This window comes from Pan troglodytes, chromosome 11, assembly GCF_028858775.2.
Source record: "Pan troglodytes isolate AG18354 chromosome 11, NHGRI_mPanTro3-v2.0_pri, whole genome shotgun sequence".
Taxonomy (NCBI): Eukaryota; Metazoa; Chordata; class Mammalia; order Primates; family Hominidae; genus Pan; species Pan troglodytes.
In genome coordinates, this window is record NC_072409.2 from 80,381,495 (window position 1) to 80,401,167 (window position 19,673).

Below are 19,673 nucleotides of genomic sequence, written 5' to 3' on the forward strand. Positions count from 1 at the left end.
GGCCGGGAGACTGATTAGGAAGGAGGCTGTGACTGTGGTTCAATCAGGAAAGGATGAGACCAACCTGGCCAAGACTGATTAGGAAGGAGGCTGTGACTGTGGTTCAATCAGGAGATGAGACCAGCCTGGCCAACATAGTGAAACCCCGTCTCTACTAAAAATACAAAAAAATTAGCCTGATGTGGCGAGCGCCTGTAATTCCAGCTGCTCTGGAATCTGAGGCAGGTGAATCGCTTGAACCCGGGAGGCGGAGGTTGCAGTGAGCCAAGATCGCGCCATTACACTCCTGTCTGGGCGACAAGTGCGGGACTCTGTCTCAAAAAAGCCTTTTGTTGTTGTTTGTATGGTGGAAAATGTCTTAACACACACACACACACAGAATAGAAAAATGAATGTTTATTTACCTTGGATTAGTAAGACCATTTTGTTGGAAACCCGTAGTGCAAAATTGGCTTTCCTTTGCCTCAGTTGTACTGTTGCCATATTTGACCTGGCCCAGGTGAAAGTACCTACTTTCATTTACCCTTCTATGTCAGTGATTCTCCAATGAGCAATTCATGGCCAATCTTGTTTCATCTATACCCGTGCCCTCTTCCCCACTCCATATTTGTGTATATTTCTGACATATCATTTCATCCTGTAAATGTTTCAGTACGTTATCTCTAAATGATAAGGATTCTTCTTTAAAACCAAATCACAGTATTGTCACACCAAAAAAAAAAAAAAAAAACAATAGTTCCTTCATGTCATCAAGCATCCAGTTGTTTACATTTCCCTCACTGTCTTACGTTTGATTTTTAAAAATTGTTTATTTGAATCAAAATCTAAATTAGGTCTGTACTTTGCAGGTGATATGTCTGTCTGTCTGTCTCTCTTTTTGTGAGACAGGGTCTGGCTCTATCACCCAGGATGGAGTGCAGTGGGTTGATCTCGGCTCACAGCAACCTCCACCCCCGAGGCTCAAGGAATCCTCCTGCCTCAGCCTTCTGAGTAGCTGGGACTACTCAGGTGTGGGTACCACCACACCTGTCTAATTTTTGTATTTTTGTAGAGATGGGGTTTGCCACGTTGCCCAGGCTGGTCTCAACTCCTGGGCTCAAGCATTCCATTCGCCTTGGCCTCCCAAAGTGCTGGGATTATAGGTGTGAGCCACCACACCCAGCCATATGTTTCTTAAGTCTTTGCAGATCTATGCTTATTCTCCATCTTTTTTCTTACTATTTTTTAAAACTGGTTCATTTGTCCTGTAGAGTTTCTTAGAGTCTTGATTTCTGTGGTAATTTGGCATGTTCCTCCATCCTCTGTATTTGATATAAATTGGTAACTTAATCAAATTTAGATTTATTTTGGCAAAACTAATTTGTAGATGGTTTTAGCACTTCTATCAGGAGGTATACAGGAGGTATACAGTGGTGGTCTTTTTGTGATGTTAATAACTGATATTTGTTTCTCAACCGTGGCACTATTGACATTTTGGACTGGAAAATTCTTTATTGTAGGGGGCTGTCCTGTGTATTGTAGGATGTTTAGCAGCATCCCTGGCCTCTACCTAATGGATGCCAGTAGCACCTCCTCCCGACTGTAACAATAAAAAAATGTGTCTAGACATTGCCATTTGTCCTCTGGGGGACAAAATTGACCCTGAATAAGAACCACTGGTCTAGGTTCATTAATAGAGGAGTTAAAGCTGGGCATGGTGGCACGCGACTATAGTCCCAACTACTTGGGAAGTTGAGCCGAGAGGGTTGCTTGAGCCCAGGAGTTCGAGTCCAGCCTGGGCATCATAGCAAGACCCTGTCTCAAAATAAATAAAAAGTTAGAAAATAATATTATCATTCCTTCTTTGAATGAATTCCTATAGAAGTATTAGGTAGAATAATTCTATAAGGAGAAACTTTTCCACATTAACTATTTGTTACACAGAGATACATTTCCTAGGAAAGGCAGAATAAATACTTGATTGTTTCTCACTTATTTTACCAGCTTTCAAAGTAATGAGTTGGTTCCCCAGCATCTTCCAAAGTTGACCGATGAGGTTTTTTTTAAAGTACCATTATGAACTCATAATTTAACACATACGTGATGTACTCAATTATTGCTAGTTATCTTTTTTTTCTTTTTGAGACGGGTCTCACTCTTTTTCAGGCTGGAGCGCAGTGGCACAAAGCTCACTGCAACCTTGACCTCCTGGGCTCAAGTGATTCTCTCATCTCAGCCTCCCAAGTAACTGGGACTACAAGCACGTGCCATCACACCTGGCTAATTTTTAATTTTTTTGTAGAGACAGGGTCTCACCATGTTTTGCCCAGGCTGGTCTCAAACTCCTGGCCTCAAGTGATCCTCCTGCCTTGGCCTCCCAAAGTGCTGGGATTACAGACATGAGCCACTGCACCCAGCCCAGTTATTGATTGATTGATTGATTGATTGATTGAGATGGAGTCTTGCTCTGTCACCCAGGCTAGAGTGCAGTGGTGTGATCTCGGCTCACTGCAAACTCCGCTTCCCAGGTTCAAGCGATTCCCCTGTCTCAGCCTCCTGAGTAGTTGGGATTACAGACACCTGTCACCACGCCCGGCTGATTTTTGTATTTTTAGTAGAGACAGAGTTTCACCATGTTGGCCAGGCTGGTCTCAAACTCCTGACCTCAGGTGATCCTCCTGCTTTGGCCTCCCAAAGTGCTGGGATTACAGGCGTGAGCCACTGCGCCCAGTTATCATTTTTGGTGCTTGTCCTATTGTTACGGGATCTTTGGGGCGTCCTTTTTCTGGCCAGAAACCTCTGTGGCTGGTGGTGCTTTTGCCCCAGTTTTGCTCAGGCCCTCTGGGCTCGTTTCGCCTACCCAGCCTGGCAGCCTGTGCTTGGCTCACGCTACCAGCTTGGGTCCCATGCCTGCCAAGGGTGAGACAGGCGTGGAACAGTTAGGGGTATGTGAGTGAGCGTTGGGTCCAGCCACTGTGCACAGTCAGACATTCCGGGTGCTGCAGCGGGGCGGGCAGTTCCAGGTGCCAGCATGGCACCATTTCCCTGCAAGCCTGCGGCCGGACCAGGCACATGGCAAGCAGCTTCCACAGCTGGCACTGGGGGACACATTGGTGCCTGGAAGCTTGGAGATGCCAGGAACAGCAGGTCCTCAAAGAGGAAGTCACAGCCCTGGCTTGGGGAGCTCCCAGGGCTAGGCTCCCCGAAGGGCTGCAGTTCTTCTTTCCTTGCCTTCACCCACAACGTGGCAAGCAAGGGTCATGTCTCACCCCCGTTTGTTACAGCTCTTTTAGCCTCACCATTTGGTGGGTCCTGAGTTCTTGTCCTGCGACAGGAAGAATGAGGTACGCAGACAAGAGTGAGCAAGACAAAGAGTAGCTTTATTGAGCAATAGAACAGCTCAAAAGAAACCTGCAGGGGGCAGCTCCTTTCCCTAGCAGGGGTGTCCTGAGGAGTGTTCAGCTCCTAGCAGAGAGGGTAGCTCCTCTCTGCTAGGCAAGTCGTCCTGACAAGTGTTCAGCTATCAGCAGGGAGGGTAGCGTCTCTCTGCAGCTGGTTGTCCTGTCATCTGTGCAGCTGTCAGCAGAGGGGAGGCCCTAGAGTGGGTGGCTTCTCTCTGCAGGTATGTCATCCTGTAGTCTCTGCAGCTCTCAGCAGAGAGGAGGCCCGAAAGTTGGTTGCTCCTCTCTGCAGCTGGTTGTCCCAACATCTGCAGCTCTCACAGAGAGGAGGCCTTGGTGTGGGTAGCTCCTCTCTGCAGCTGATTGTCCTGACGTCTGCTCAGAGCCTGGGCTTTTATGGGCCTTAGAGGGGAGGAAGTGCATGCCAATTGGTCCTGGGCAGCCATGGGTGGGCCTGGAAGTGTCACCACAAGTTCCCACTCCCATAGTGGGATGGGCAGCCCGGTCCCCAGCCTTCAGGCCCTCCCTGGCCTGAAAGTGGGGCCTTACCAGGGACCTGCCCCATCCGCTCAGAAGACTGTCTGCCTCCTGCTGCCATTCATGGTGCCCAGGCTGTAGGTGCCAAGAGGCGCCTGCAGGCCAGTGCTGAGCTGCCTTCAGACCCCACTTGGCTTCCCTCCTATGCTCATTGGCACCCAAAATCTGTAGGGGACCAAAGCAGCAGGGGACTGGTGTGTCAGCACTGCTCCGAGTATGTGCACACTCGGCCAGGCTGTGACAGTGCCCAGGCTCTGCTCTGACTTTGTTCTGAGATTGGAGTGGGCACCAACAGCAGGAAGAAGCCAGGCAGTGGGAGCAGGAATTTCTGAGCCTGTGAGGCCTTCTGGGGCCCCAAGAGGGCAGGGATCCCTGAGTCTGCAGCCACTCTTTGAGTGGCTGCACCTACACCTGGCGGGGGCGGGGCTCCTGCCTGCTCTGCTGAGCAGGAGGCCTGAGTCTGCAGCTGTGGTTTGGGTGGCTGCAGCTGCCCCTGGAAAGGTAGGGCTCCTGTCTGCTCCCGGCCCTGAAAGCACAGGGATGCCCGGGTCCACAGCCGTGGCTTGGGCGGCTGCAGCAGCACCCAGGGAGCTCCCACCCCAACTTGGAAGGGACAAGGATCCCGCTTGTCCCCAGCTCCTGTTGGCTCCATGGAATGTGCAGCCCTGGCCATGCCTCCCTGCTGCAGCTGGCATGATGGCAGCAGCCACTGCAGACAGCCTGCTGCTGCCATCACTATTTTGTTCCCACTGGCCAAAACTGTCCTATTTTGGCCAGTGGGGACTTATTCAAGTTAGTTCCTGAGTCCTTCTGACATAAATTTCCAGTTTTCTTGCTATCCAATATGATAAAATGTTCTGGACTCATTTTGTGCATATCTAGACCAGAGCTGGTATCAGCTACTTTTTCCCCCCAGTGATTCATGGTCTTTTTTAGTGGGAAATGGTGTTTGGATACCACAACCTGGGTATTAGAGGAATATAAAGTTATTGACCTTAAAAGCAGTTAAATGAATGTGGTTGATTACTCATTATTCTCAAAATAGTATTCCCAGGTTGGGCATGGGGGCTCATGCCTGTAATGCCAGCACTTTGGGAGGCTGAGGCAGGAGGATCACTTGAGCCCAGGAGTTTGAGACAAAGCTGAGCAATGAAGTGAGGCCCCCTGTCTACAAAACATCAAAAAATTAGCCAGGAGTGGTGGTGCATGCCTGTGGTCCCAGCTACATGGGAGGCTGGGGTAGGAGGATTCCTTGAGCCCAAGAGGTTGAAGCTGCAGTAAGCCATAATGGTGCCACTGCACTCCAGCCCAGGCGACAGAGCAAGACCCTGTCTCAAACCCTCAAAAACAGTCACCCTAATCTATTTATTATGAAAAAATTCAAACATGCAGAAAAGTTGAAGGAATGCATAATGAACACCTGTACATCATTCATCTAAATCCAACAATTGTTAACATTTTGTCCTATTAGTTCTCTCTAATATAGAATAGGTATAACATATAATAGTAATAATACAATATAATTTTTTTTTTTGAGACAGAGTCTTGCTCCGTTGCCCAGGCTGGAATGCAGTGGCATGATCTTGGCTTACCACAACCTCTGCCTCCTGGGTTCAAGTGATTCTCCTGCCTCAGCCTCCTGAGTAGCTGGGACTACAGGCGCTTGCCACCATGCCCGACTAGTTTTTGTATATTTACTAGAGATGGAGTTTCACTATGTTGGCCAGGCTGGTCTCAAACTCCTGACCTCGTGATCTGCCCGTCTCAGCCTCCCAAAGTGTTGGGATTACAGGTGTGAGTCACCGCACCCGGCCTATAATATAAATCTTATTGTAGCATTTGAAAATATGTCGAGGCCGGGTGCAGTGGCCCATGCCTGTAATCCCAGTTACTCCGGAGGCTGAGGCAGGGAATTGCTTGAGCCCGGGAGGCAGAGGTTGCAGTGAGCCGAGATTGTGCCACTGCACTCCAACCTGGGCAATAGAGCAAGACTCCGTCTCAAAAAAAAAAAAAAAAAGTATGTTGAAGGTGTCATCCTCATTTCAAAATCATTAGCAGTGTCTCCTAAGGTCATTTTCTATGAAAACATAATACTGTATCTTGAATCACTTTCTTCATTTGGTTTCTTGATTCTCCTCATATTTCACTGGCTCCTTCTCCCAGGTCTCTTTTGCTGGTTCTTTTTCAGCTTCCTGACCTCTAAACAGTGGAATACACAGGGCTCTGTCATTGGATCTCTTCTCTTCTCCCTCTACATACACATTGTGGGTCATTTCATTAACTCTAAGGCCTTAAATGCTATCTACTTGCTGATGACTTCCATTTTCTCTCCCTTGCCCAAACCTTTCCTCTGAACTCTAGATTCCTATGTTCAGTTGCTTACTCATCATTTTCTTTTTTTTTTGAGATGGAGTCTTGCTGTGTTGCCCAGGCTGGAGTACAGTGATGTGACCTCGGCTTGCTGCAACCTCCACCTCCCGGGTTCAAGTGATTTTCCTGCCTCAGCGTCCTGAGTAGCTGGGATTACAGGGGCTTGCCACCATGCCTGGCTAAATTTTTTTTTTTTTAATTGTTAGTAGAGACGGGCTTTCACCATGTTGGCCAGGCTGGTTTTGAACTCCTGACCTCAAGTGATCTGCCTGCCTCAGCCTCCCAAGGTGCTAGGATTACAGGCATTAGCCACTGCTCCTGGCCATCATTTTCACTTGGATATATCTAATTGGCTTTTCAAAATCAATGGGTACAAAAAATAATTTTTTTTTTTTTTTTTTTACATTTTTGGAGATGGTCTTACTTTGTTGTCCAGGCTGGAGTGCAGTGGTACAATCACAGCTCACTGCAGCCATGCCCTCTTGGGCTCAAGCAATTCTCCCACCTTAACCTCCCAATAGGTGGGACTACATGCATGTGCCATCATGCCTGGCTAATTTTTAAATTTTTGGTAGAGACAGGGTCTCCCTATATTGCCCAGGTAGGTTCTAAACTCCTGGGCTCAAGCCACCCTCCTGCCTCGGCCTCCCAAAGTGCTGGGATTATAAGCATGAGCCATTGCACCTAGCCCAAAACAGAACTCCCGATTCCTGCCCCTCTTCTCCACCTTTTTCTCTCTCTTCCCTATCTCAATAAATCCAATGCAGCGGCCAGGCATGGTGCCTCATGCCTGTAACTCCAGCACTTTGGGAGGCCGATGTGGGAGGATCACCTGAGGTCAGGAGTTCGAGACTAGCCTGGCCACAGTGGCAAAACCCCGTCTTTATTAAAAATACAAAAAATTAGCCGGGTGTGGTGGTGGGCACCTGTAATCCCAGCTACTCAGGAGGTTGAAGCAGGAGAATCGCTTGAACCTGGGAGGCAGAGGTTGCAGTGAGCCGAGATTGCGCCATTGCACTCCAGCCTGGGTAATAAGAGTGAAACTCTGCCTCAAAAAAACAAAACAATAAATAAATAAATCCAATGTATTAGATGCTCAGGCAAGAAAATTCAGAATTATCCTTGACTCTTTTCTTTCTACCCCATAGCCAGCCCATCAGCAAAGCATCTAGCTGTACCTTTGGAATCTATGCATAACCTGACTACTTCTGACATTTCCACTACCTCTGACCCAATCTAAGCCATCAGGTCTTTTGCCTGGATTGTTGCAGTAGCCTCCTTTTTGGTCTTCCTGTTTATGCCTTTGCCCCCATTCAGCCTATTCTCTATACAGCAGTCAGAATACTCTTTTAAACATGTAAGTTAGATCATTTTACCTCTGCTCAAAACCCTCTGCCATCACAGAATCAAACGTAACATCTTTCCTGTAATTTTATTTCTTTTCATTCTCATTTTTATACCTTTAATTTCCATTTCCTTGCCTAAGATCTTCAATACAATTTTGAGTGAATGTGGCAATAGATACTCTTATCTTGTTATATTTTGAGACAGGGTCTTGCTCTGTCACCCAGGCTGGAGTACATTGGCATGATCTCAGCTCACTGCAACCTCCACTTCCCAGGCTCAAGTAATCCTTCCACATTAGCCTTTCAAGTAGCTGGGACTACAGGTGTGTACCACAGGCCTGGCTTTTTTTTTTTTTTTTTTTTTGCCAGAGAGAGGGTTTTACTGTTTTGCTCAGGCTAGTCTCGAACTCTTGGGCTCAAGTGATCCACCTGCCTTAGCCTCCCAAAGTGTTGGGATTACAGGCATGAGCCACTGTGCCCAGCCAAATAATGTTTTTAATGGTTTACTATTAAGTATGATGTTTACTGTTTCTTGGTCACTACCTATGCCAATTAACTGTTACCACAAGAATGCCACATAACTAACCATATCAAAACTCAGTTGGCTGGGCGCAACGGCTCATGCCTGTAATCCCAGCACTTTGGGAGGCCAAGGCCAGTGGATCACTTGAGTTCAGGAGTTCAAGACCAGCCTGGCCAACATGGTGAAACCCTCTCTCTAATACAAAAAAAACAACAACAAAAAAAACCCCAAAATTAGCTGGGCGTGGTGGTGCATGCCTGTAATCCCAGCTGCTCGGGAGGCAGAATGCTCAGGAGAATCACCTGAATCTGGGAGGTAGAGGTTGCAGTGGGCCGAGATCATGCCACTGCATTCCAGCCTGGGTGACAGAATGAGACTCCATTTCAAAAACAAAACAAAACAAACTCAGTAACATGAAACAACAATCATTTATTCTTATAAATCTGCGGATTGACTGGAGTTGGCATTCTAAATGAGAATTGGCTAGAGAGGTTTTGCTCTGCTCCACCTGTCTGTCATACTCCTCCTGGCACCAGCAGGATAGCGGGGAATGATCTTACGGTGATAGAAGAAGGGAAAGAAGATAAGCACAGTTGTGCAACTGCTTTTCATGTTTTTGGGTCACATCATGCCTGCCACCATTGCAATGATCAAAGGAAGTCATGGCCAAGCCCGAAATACACTCTTTCTTTTTTTTTTTTAATTGATCATTCTTGGGTGTTTCTCGCAGAGGGGGATTTGGCAGGGTCATAGGACAATAGTGGAGGGAAGGTCAGCAGATAAACAAGTGAACAAAGGTCTCTGGTTTTCCTAGGCAGAGGACCCTGCGGCCTTCCGCAGTGTTTGTGTCCCTGGGTACTTGAGATTAGGGAGTGGTGATGACTCTTAATGAGCATGCTGCCTTCAAGCATCTGTTTAACAAAGCACATCTTGCACCACCCTTAATCCATTTAACCCTGAGTGGACACAGCACATGTTTCAGAGAGCACAGGGTTGGGGGTAAGGTCACAGATCAACAGGATCCCAAGGCAAAAGAATTTTTCGTAGTACAGAACAAAATGAAGTCTCCCATGTCTACTTCTTTCCACACAGACACGGCAACCATCCGATTTCTCAATCTTTTCCCCACCTTTCCCCCCCTTCTATTCCACAAAACCGCCATTGTCATCATGGCCCGTTCTCAATGAGCTGTTGGGTACACCTCCCAGACGGGGTGGTGGCCGGGTAGAGGGGCTCCTCACTTCCCAGTAGGGGCGGCCGGGCAGAGGCGCCCCTCTCCTCCCGGATGGGGTGGCTGGCCGGGCGGGGGGCTGACCCCCCCACCTCCCTCCTGGACGGGGCGGCTGGCCAGGTGGGGGGCTGACCCCCCCACCTCCCGGACGGGGCGGCTGGCCGGGCGGGGGGCTGACCCCCCCACCTCCCTCCCGGACGGGGCGGCTGGCCGGGCAGGGGGCTGACCCCCCCACCTCCCTCCCGGACAGGGTGGCTGTGGGGCGGAGATGCTCCTCACTTCCCAGACGGGGCGGCTGCCGGGTGGAGGGGCTCCTCACTTCTCAGACGGGGCGGTTGCCGGGCGGAGGGTCTCCTCACTTCTCAGACGGGGCGGCCGGGCAGAGACGCTCCTCACCTCCCAGACAGGGTGGCGGAGCAGAGGCGCTCCCCACATCTCAGACGATGGGTGGCCGGGCAGAGACGCTCCTCACTTCCTAGATGGGATGGCGGCCGGGAAGAGGCGCTCCTCACTTCCTAGATGGGATGGCGGCCGGGCAGAGACGCTCTTCACTTTCCAGACTGGGCAGCCAGGCAGAGGGGCTCCTCACGTCCCAGACGATGGGCGGCCAGGCAGAGACGCTCCTCACTTCCCAGACGGGGTGGCGGCCGGGCAGAGGCTGCACTCTCGGCACTTTGGGAGGCCAAGGCAGGCGGCTGGGAGGTGGAGGTTGTAGCGAGCCGAGATCACGCCACTGCACTCCAGCCTGGGCACCATTGAGCACTGAGTGAACCAGACTCCGTCTGCAATCCCGGCACCTCGGGAGGCCGAGGCTGGCGGATCACTCGCGGTTAGGAGCTGGAGACCAGCCCGGCCAACACAGCGAAACCCCGTCTCCACCAAAAAAATACGAAAACCAGTCAGGCATGGCGGCGCGTGCCTGCAATCGCAGGCACTCGGCAGGCTGAGGCAGGAGAATCAGGCAGGGAGGTTGCAGTGAGCCGAGATGGCAGCAGTACAGTCCAGCCTTGGCTGGGCATCAGAGGGAGACCATGGAAAGAGAGGGAGAGGGAGACCGTGGGGAGAGGGAGAGGGAGAGGGAGCTACACTCTTCCTATAAAGGTTGGAAGGGAGAAAATATTTCTAAACTATGGTACATTACATTTTCTCAATTTACATCTTTTTATGTTGCCTATATTTCTAAACTATGGTATATTACATTTTCTCAATTTACATCTTTTTATGTTGCCTATCTCTTAACAGGTTACTGTAGTTATTATTTTGGATAGATTTGTCTTTTAGTCTTCCCACTTAGAGGTATGAATGGATCATACATCACAATTATGAATTATGATATTAACTTTTTTTTTTTTTTAGACAGAATCTTACTCTGTTGCCCAGGCTGGAGTGCAGTGGCGCAATCTTGGCTCACTGCAACCTCCCCTCCTGGGTTCAAGCGATTCTCCTGCTTCAGCCTCCCAAGTAGCTGGGATTACAGGTGCATGCCACCATGCCCAGCTAAGCTTTGTATTTTTAGTAGAGGCAGGGTTTCACCGTGTTGGCCAGGCTTGTCTCGAACTTCTGGACTCAAGTGATCCACCCACCTCGGCCTCTCAAAGTGCTGAGATTACAGGTGTGAGCCACCCTGCCTGGCCACAATATTAAACTATTCTGAATGTATCTATGTACTTACTTTTACCAGTGGGTTTTTTGCCTTCAAATGTTTTCTTTTTGCATGTTAGTATCCTTTTCTTTTAGATTGAAGAATTCTCTTTAGCATTTCTTGTAAGATGGAACTAATAGTGATGAATTCTCTCAGCTTTTATCTCTCATATCTGAAGGAAAGTTTTGCTGGGCATAGTATTCTTGGTTGACAGTTTTTTTTTTTTTTTCCTTCAGCACTCTGAATGGTTTATCCCACTCCCTCCTGGCTTGTGTGGTTTCCTCTATGCACCTGGGTATATCTTTCTCTAGGTTTGGCAAGTTTTGTGTTATCATTTCTTTGAATAAGGTTTGTACCCCTTGTTCTTTTTAAACTCCCTTTTGAACACCAATGACTCTGAGATTTGCACTTTTGAGGTTATTCCTTATATTTTATAGGTGTTCATTGTTCCTTTTCATGCTTTTTTCTTTTTTCTGTTCTGTGTATTTTCAAATAGCATGTCTTCAAGCTCAATTATTTTTTTCCTCTGCTTATCCATTCTGCTGTGGAGAACCTCTAATGCATCTTTCAATTCAGCAAATATATTGGTCAGTTCCAGGATTTCTTTTTAATTTTTTTTTTTGAGACAGTTTTGCTCTTTTTGCCTAGATTGGAGTGCAGTGGTGTGATCTTGGCTCACTGCAACCTCCACCTCCCAGGTTCAAGTAATTCTTTTGCCTCAGCCTCCCAAATAGCTGGGATTACAGGCATCTGCCACCATGCCTGGCTAATTTTTTTGTATTTAGTAGACATGGGGTTTCACCATGTTGGTCAGGGTGGTCTCCAACTCCTGACCTCGGGTGATCCACTCGCCTTGGCCTCCCAAAGTGCTGGGATTACAGGTGTGAGCTACTGCACCCAGCCTCTGTTTAATATATTAAAAAGTATTTTTTGTTGTTGTTTTTTTCAAATCTTTATTTTATGTGCAAAGAACTATCATGGTCTTTCATTGAGCAGATGCCTTGGATAATCCTTTGAAGGAAGATAATTTAGTCCAACCTAATGAAACCAATATCCTTTGCGTACTGACGGAAACACTGGCGGCACATATTGAGGCCCTATTTCCGGATCAGACCATGCCGATTTGAATAGACGCGACAAGAGGGAGAACCCTGGCCGAATTTTCGCAGGTGGCTCCAGTACAACTGCTGGTGACCCATCTTGCTCTCAGGAGTGCAACGAGGTAAAAGGTTAAAAAGTCTTTCTAAGTTTCTCTGATACATTTCTGAATTGTTCTTCTGTGTTATCTCAGAGTTCACTGAGTTTCCTTAAAACTGCTATTTTTAATTCTTGATCTAAGAGTTCAACATTGCTGTCTCCTTAGGGTTGGTCACTGGCTCCTTTCTTTGTTTGGGGAGCTAGGGGTTCCCTGTTGGCTGTTGTTTTTTTTGTGGATGTACATCTATGGCTTTGCATTAATAGATTGTTATTTATTCTAGTCTTCACTGGCTGACTTGTTTAGGTCTTTCTAGGGTATGTTTGCTTAGAGGTTCTTTGCAGTTGCCCAGTGAGTCCCCTTATTCCTAGATCACCATCTCCTTTTTGGTAATAGATGGTGCCTTAAGCCCAGGTTTGCCTTGGCTCTTGAAAACATTCAGAGCACTGCCCGTCTCAAATGGGGTTGTAGGGGGAGGTCCCAAAGGGGATGTGGGGAGGCTGGCTAGGTGTTTGTGACCGGAAAACCTGTGGAATATTTCTCTTAACAGTGTGGAGCTATTGAGAAGTCACTTTAATTTGGCATCTCCTTTGGCTGAGATGAAGAACAGAGTTACATGGGCTAGGGTTGCTAGTCCTATCTCCTCTCTTTGTTTCTAGCTGTTCTTGGGGATTTTTTCTTCTACAGGCACTTGTGATGCCTCCTGTGGGTTGAAGCAGGAATGGTTTTCCTGCAAGGGAATGCAAGATGATGGGAAAGCTGGTTGTCTACCTCAGTCTCACATTTTCTGGTGTAGAAACTGTGAACCCAGGAGCAATTTTCCATGTGTGGTGCCTGGAAAACTGAGTGAGGGTTGTCACAGATAGAGAAGTCTGTTTCTCTATCTGCTCAAAGTTTTTCCACTTGTGTCCCTGGGGATTGTCTCAGCCTCATATTTGAGTTCTGGGATATTGCTGATGATAATTTTGGTCCTGGATATTTGTTTTTGGTTTTCTGTGGGAGGGAGTGAAGCCAGATTACTTCTACTCTGCTATTTTGGTGGCATCAGTCTTCTACATTAATTAATTTTCTGTTAAACCAACATTGCATTTATAGGATAAATATATTGTCATATATATTTAATAACTTTCTTAGTGGTTGCTGTAGGGATTACAATAATAATCACTGGGTGGGGTAGCTCATGCCTATAATCCCAGCACTTTGGGAGGCTCAGGTGGGAGGACTGCTTGAGCCCCGGAGTTCAAGACCGACCTGGGCAATGAGAGTGGGACCCCCAACTCTATAAAACTTAAAAAAAATTAGCCAGGTGTGGTTGCATGCACCTGTAGTCCCAGCTCCTCAGGAGTTTGAGGTTGGAGGATTGCTGGAGCCCAGGAATTTTAGGCTGCAGTGAGTTATGATCCTGCCACTGCACTCCAGTTTAGGTAACAAAGCGAGACCCTGTCTCTAAAAACAAAAAAAGAATATATAAATAAAAATTAAAAGCAATCAGTCAGACAGTTGAATTACAAAGTTTTTTTTTTTTTTTTTTTTTTTTTTTTTTTTTTTTTTTGTCGAAATGGGGTTGTTCTATGTTTCCCAGGCTGGTCTTGAACTCCTGGGCTCAAATGGTCCACCTGCCTCAGCCTCCCAAAATGCTGGAATTACAGGCATGAGCCACTGCACCTGGCCAAAGATAAGATCTTGAAAGTAGCAAAAGAATAATGACTTATGATGTACAGGGGAACAACAATATGATTAATGGCTGACTTCTCAGGCCAGAAGGCATGTATGTTTAACTTTTTGAATGAATACCAAACTCCTTTTTTGTTCACTTAGTTTCAATTTCTGTTGTTTATTTTTATTTTTTTTATTTCAGTAGGTTTTTGGGGAACAGGTGGTTTTTTCTTTTTTGTTAGGTGGATAAGTTCTTTAGTGGTGATTTCTGAGATTTTGGTGCACTCATCACCTGAGCAGTGTACACTCTATCCAATGTGTAGTCTTTTATCCCTTGACACCCCCTACCCTTTCCCTTGAGTCCCCAAAGTCCAAAGTATCATTCTTATGCCTTTGCGTCCTCGTTGTTTAGCTCCCACATGTAAGTGAGAACATACACGATGTTTGGTTTTTCATTCCCGAGTTACTTCACTTAAAATAATAGTCTTCATTTCCATCCGGGTTGCTGTGAATGGCATTATTTCATTTCTTTTAATGGCTGAGTAGCATTCCATGGTGTATGTATATATATATATACACACACACACACACACACACATACATATGTAGACACATGTGTATGTATATATATACACATACATATATAGACATGTATATATACACATATATACATACACATATACATATATATACACGTATATATAGGGGTGTGTGTATACATATATATACACACACACACACACACACACACATTTTCTTTACTGGTTGATTGATGGGCATTCAGGCTGGTTCCATATTTTTGCAATTGCAAATTGTGGTGCTAAAAATGCCTGTGCAAGTATCTTTTTCGTATAATGACTTATTTTCCTCTGGGTAGATACCTAGTAATGGGATTGCTGGATTAAATGGTAGTTCTACTTTTAGTTCTATAAGGAATCTCCACACTGTTTTCCACACTAGTACAACTAGTGGTTGTACTAGTTTACATTCCCACCAACAGTGTAAAAGTGTTCTCATTTCACTGCATCCACGCCGTCTAATTATTATTATTATTATTATTATTATTATTATTTTGAGATGGAGTTTTGCTCTTGTCACCCAGGCTAGAGTGCAATGGCATGATCTTGGCTCACTGCACCCTCCGCCACCTGGGTTCAAGTGACATCTCCTGCCTTAGGCTCCTGAGTAGCTGGGATTACAGGTGCCCACCACCACGTCCAGCTAATTTTTGTATTTTTAGTAGAGACGGGGTTTCACCATGTTGGCCAGGCTGGTCTCAAACTTCGGACCTCAGGTGATCCACTCACCTCGGCCTCCCAAAGTGCTGGGATTACAGGTGTGAGCCACCACACCCAGCCCACATCTATTATTTTTTGATTTTTTAATTATGGCCATTCTCGCAGGAGTGAGGTGGTATTGCACTGTGGTTTGAATTTACATTTCCCTGATACTTAATGGTGTTGAGCATTTTTCCCTATGCTTGTTTGCCATTTGTATGTCTTCTTTTGAGAACTGTCTATTCATGTTCTTAGCCCACTTTTTGATGGGATTGTTTTTCACTTTTCTTTTCTTTTCTTTTGAGACGAAGTCTTGCTCTGTCACCCAGGCTGGAGTGCAGCAGCACAATCGGCTCACTGCAATCTCTGCCTCCTCAGTTCAAGCCATTCTCCTGCCTCAGCCTCCCCAGGAGCTGGGATTACAGGTGCGCACACCACTAGGCCCAGATAATTTTTGTGTTTTAGTAGAGACGGGGTTTCACCATGTTGGCCATGCTGGTCTCAAAGTCCTGACCTTGTGATCTGCCCGCCTTGGCCTCCCAAAGTGCTGGGATTATAGGTGTGAGCCACCGTGCCCGACCCTGGGATTGTTTTTTTTTTTTTTTTCTTGATGATTTGTTTGGGTTCTTTGTAGATTCTGGATATTAGTCCTGTGTCAGATGTATAGATTGTGAAAAATTTTTCCTACTCTGTGGGTTGTCTGTTAACTCTGCTGATTATTTCTTTTGCTGTGCGGAAGCTGTTTAGTGTAAGTCCTATCTATTTATCTTTATTTTTGTTACATTTGCTTTTGGGTTCTTGGCCATGAAGTCTTTGCCTAAGCTAATGTCTAGAAGGGTTTTTCTGATGTTATCTTCTAGAATCTTTATGGTTTCAGGTCTTAGATTTAAGTCTTTTATCCATCTTAAGTTTTTTGTATAATGCGATTTTTGTATAACGTGAGAGATGAGAATCTGGTTTTATTCTTCTACAGTTGGCTTGCCAACTATCTCGGCATCATTTGTTGAATAGGGTGTCCTTTCCCCACTTGATATTTTTTGTTTGCTTTGTCAAAGATCAGTTGGCTGTATTTGGCTTTATTTCTGGGTTCTCTATTCAGTTCCATTGGTCTATGTGCCTATTTTTTTTTGAGACGGAGTTTTTGCTCTTGTTGCCCAGGCTGGAGTGCAGTGGCACAATCTTGGCTCACTGCGACCTCCGCCTCCCAGGTTCAAGTGATTCTCCTGCCTCAGCCACCCAAGTAGCTGGGATTAAAGGCACTTGCCACCATACCTGGCTAATTTTTTGTATTTTTAGTGGAGAGGGGGCTTCTCTATGTTGGCCAGACTGGTCTTGAACTCCTGACCTCAGGTGATCCACCCGCCTTGGCCTCCCAAAGTGCTGGGATTACAAGCATGAGCTACTATGCCTGGCCATATGTGCCTATTTTTATACCAGTATCATACTGTTTTGGTGACTATGGCCTTATAGTATATTTTGAAGTCAGGTAATGTGATATCTCCAGATTTTTTTTTTTTTTTGCTTAATCTTGCTTTGGCTACGCAGGCTCTTTTTTGGTTCTGTATGAATTTTAGGATTTTTTTTTTTCTAGCTCTGTGAAGAATGATGGTGGTGTTTTGATGGGAATTGCATTGAATTTGTAGATTGCATTTAGCAGTATGGTCATTTTCACAATATTGATTCTATCCATCCATGAGCATGGGATGTGTTTCCATGTGTTTGTGTTATCTGTGATTTCTTTCAGCAGTGTTTTGTAGTTTTCCTTGTAGAGGTCTTTCACCTTCTTTGTTAGGTATATTTATAAATATTTTATTTTTTTTTTTTTTGCAGCTATTGTGAAAGGGGTTGAGTTTTTTATTTTATTCTCAGCTTGGTCACTGTTGGTGTATAGCAGAGCTACTCATTTGTGTACATCAATTTTGTATCCTGAAACTTCACTGAATTCAAATTTTGTATGAATCTTTAGGGTTTTCTAGGTATACGATCATATCATCAGTAACAGAGACACTTTGACTTCCTCTTTACTAATTTGGATGCCTTTTCTTTCTTTCTCTTTTCTGATTGCTCTGGCTAGCACTTCCAGAACTATGTTGAATAGAAGTTGTGAAAGTGGGCATCCTTGTCTTGTTCTCGTTCTAAGGTGGAACGCTTTCAACTTTTCCCCATTCAGTGTAATGTTGGTTGTGGGTTTGTTGTAGATGGCTTTTATTACCTTAAGGTATGTTCCTTCTGTGCCAGTTTTGCCGAGGGTTTTAATCATAAAAGGATGCTGGATTTTGTCAAATGCTTTTTCTGTGTCTATTGAGATGACCATGTTTTATAAATTTAGGAACTCCAGTGTTAGGTGCATATATATTTAGAATTGTGATATTTTCCTGTTGGACTAGTTCTTTTATCATTATATAATGTTCCTCTTTGTCTTTTTAAATGGCTGTTGCTTTAAAGTTTGTTTTGTCTGATATAAGAATAGCTATTCCTGCTTGCTTTTGGTGTCCATTTGCATGGCATATCTTTTTCCACCCCTTTACCTTAAGTTTATGTGAATCCTGTGTACTAGGCGAGTCTCCTGAAGACAGCAGAAATTTGGTTGGTTAATTCTTATGCATTCTGCCATTCCATATCTTTTAAGTGGAGCATTTAGGCCATTTACATTCAATGTTAGTATTGAGATATGAGGTACTAGTCTATTCGTCATGCCATTTTGCCTGAATACCTTTTTTTATTGTATTATTGTCATATAGGTCCTGTGAGATTTATGCTTTAAGGAGATTCTATTTTGGTGTATTTTAAGGATTTGTTTCAAGATTTAGAGACCCTTTTAGCAGTTCTTGTAGTGCTAGCTTGGTAATGGCGAATTCTCTCAGCATTTGTTTGTCTGGAAAAGACTGTATCTTTCCTTCATTTATGAAGCTTAGTTTTGCTGGATACAGAATTCTTGGCTGATAATTGTTTTGTTTAAGGAGACTGAAAATAAGACCCCAATCCCTTCTAGATTGTAGGGATTTCTGCTGAGAAATCTGCTGTTAATCTGATAGGTTTTCCTTTATAGTTTACCTGATGCTATTGCCTCACAGCTCTTAAGATTCTTTCCTTTGTCTTGACTTTAGATAACCTGATGACTGTGTGCCTAGGTGATAGTCTTCATGCGATGAATTTCCCAGGTATTCCTTGAGCTTATTGTATTTGGATGTCTAGATCTCTAGCAAGGCCAGGGAAGTTTTCCTCCATTATTCCCTCCAATATGTTTTCCAAACTTGTAGTTTTTTTGTTTTGTGTTATTTTGTTTTTGAGATGGAGGTTTGCTCTTGTTGCCCAGGCTGGAGTTCAGTGGTGTGATCTTGGCCCACTGCAACCTCTGCATCCCAGGTTCAAGCAGTTCTCCTGCCTCAGCCTCCCGAGTAGCTGGGATTATAGGCATGCACCACCACACCCAGCTAATTTTGTATTTTTAGTAGAGATGGGGTTTTACCATGTTGGTCAGGCTTGTCTGGAACTCCTGACCTCAGGTGATCCACTCGCCTTGGCCTCCCAAAGTGCTGAGATTACAGGTGTGAGCCACCACGCCTGGTCTCTAGAGGGTATTTAAACCCCAGAAAATTCTGTAACTGATGCTCTTGAGCCACTTGCTTGAGCCCACTCCTACCCTATGGGGTGTGCTTTTACTTAAAATAAGTTTCTGCTTTTACTGCCTTGCTTTGTGTGTTTTGTCTGATTATTTGTTCAAAACGCCAAGAACCTGGACAACTACCCTCAACCAGTAACACTATTGCTCATTTATTTCTGGTGTTCTTGGGTCTTACGGGGTTATAGACTGTGTGACTCCTGGAGGGGAAAGGGTGGCCAACATACAGTCACCTCTATTTCATGTTTTTGATATACAAGGGAAAGCTATTCTTAAAAGAACAGGTGACTCCCCAGGGAGTCAGGAGTGGTTACAGGGCATGACTTCTTCCCACTCATGGCCACAAACAAAAACAAGCCCAGTTGGACCACAAACAGGGGCCCTGTGGGGTGCGATGCCTACCCTTTGCTGCCAAGTTGTGTCTATAGAGATATTTTTCCCTGTTCTAATTGGGGTGGTTGAACAATCTTTGTTTTCCAGAAGGGGAGGAGGTACTCCCACCTTCCCAGACTAAATAGTTGTTTTTCTCCCATGTGTTCCTTTTTTTTTTCTCCTGTATGTTCTGATCCAGGGGAAGGAACCATAGATGGTCTCATTGCTTACAAGTTCTATCCCATTTACTTTGCTGTGGCATTGGGAACTTGGCAACTAAGGCTGGATCAGAGCATTGCAGGAAACTTGGCTTTTGTGTCATTAACACAACACTGGGTGCCAAAGATAGAATCATTAGTGCACTAGAAGTATAGATACCCAACTTTCCAGGTCCACATAATAGCAGTGAGGGGGTTCAGGTGGAACCCATTAAGTGGGGGAGAGTTCCACCTAACAAGTAATAGTCTGGGGAGAGGCAGTGAGATTTTTCCGGGTAGGCCTTATGGACTTGCTTTTCAATCA

General features: G+C 45.4%; 1 pseudogene; it reads right to left on the reverse strand.

The window, feature by feature from the left end:
* Positions 1 to 8,357: 8,357 nt before the first annotated feature.
* On the reverse strand, positions 8,358 to 14,544 carry LOC129136030 (small ribosomal subunit protein uS14-like; annotated as a pseudogene).
* Between the last annotated feature and the right edge of the window lie 5,129 nt (positions 14,545 to 19,673).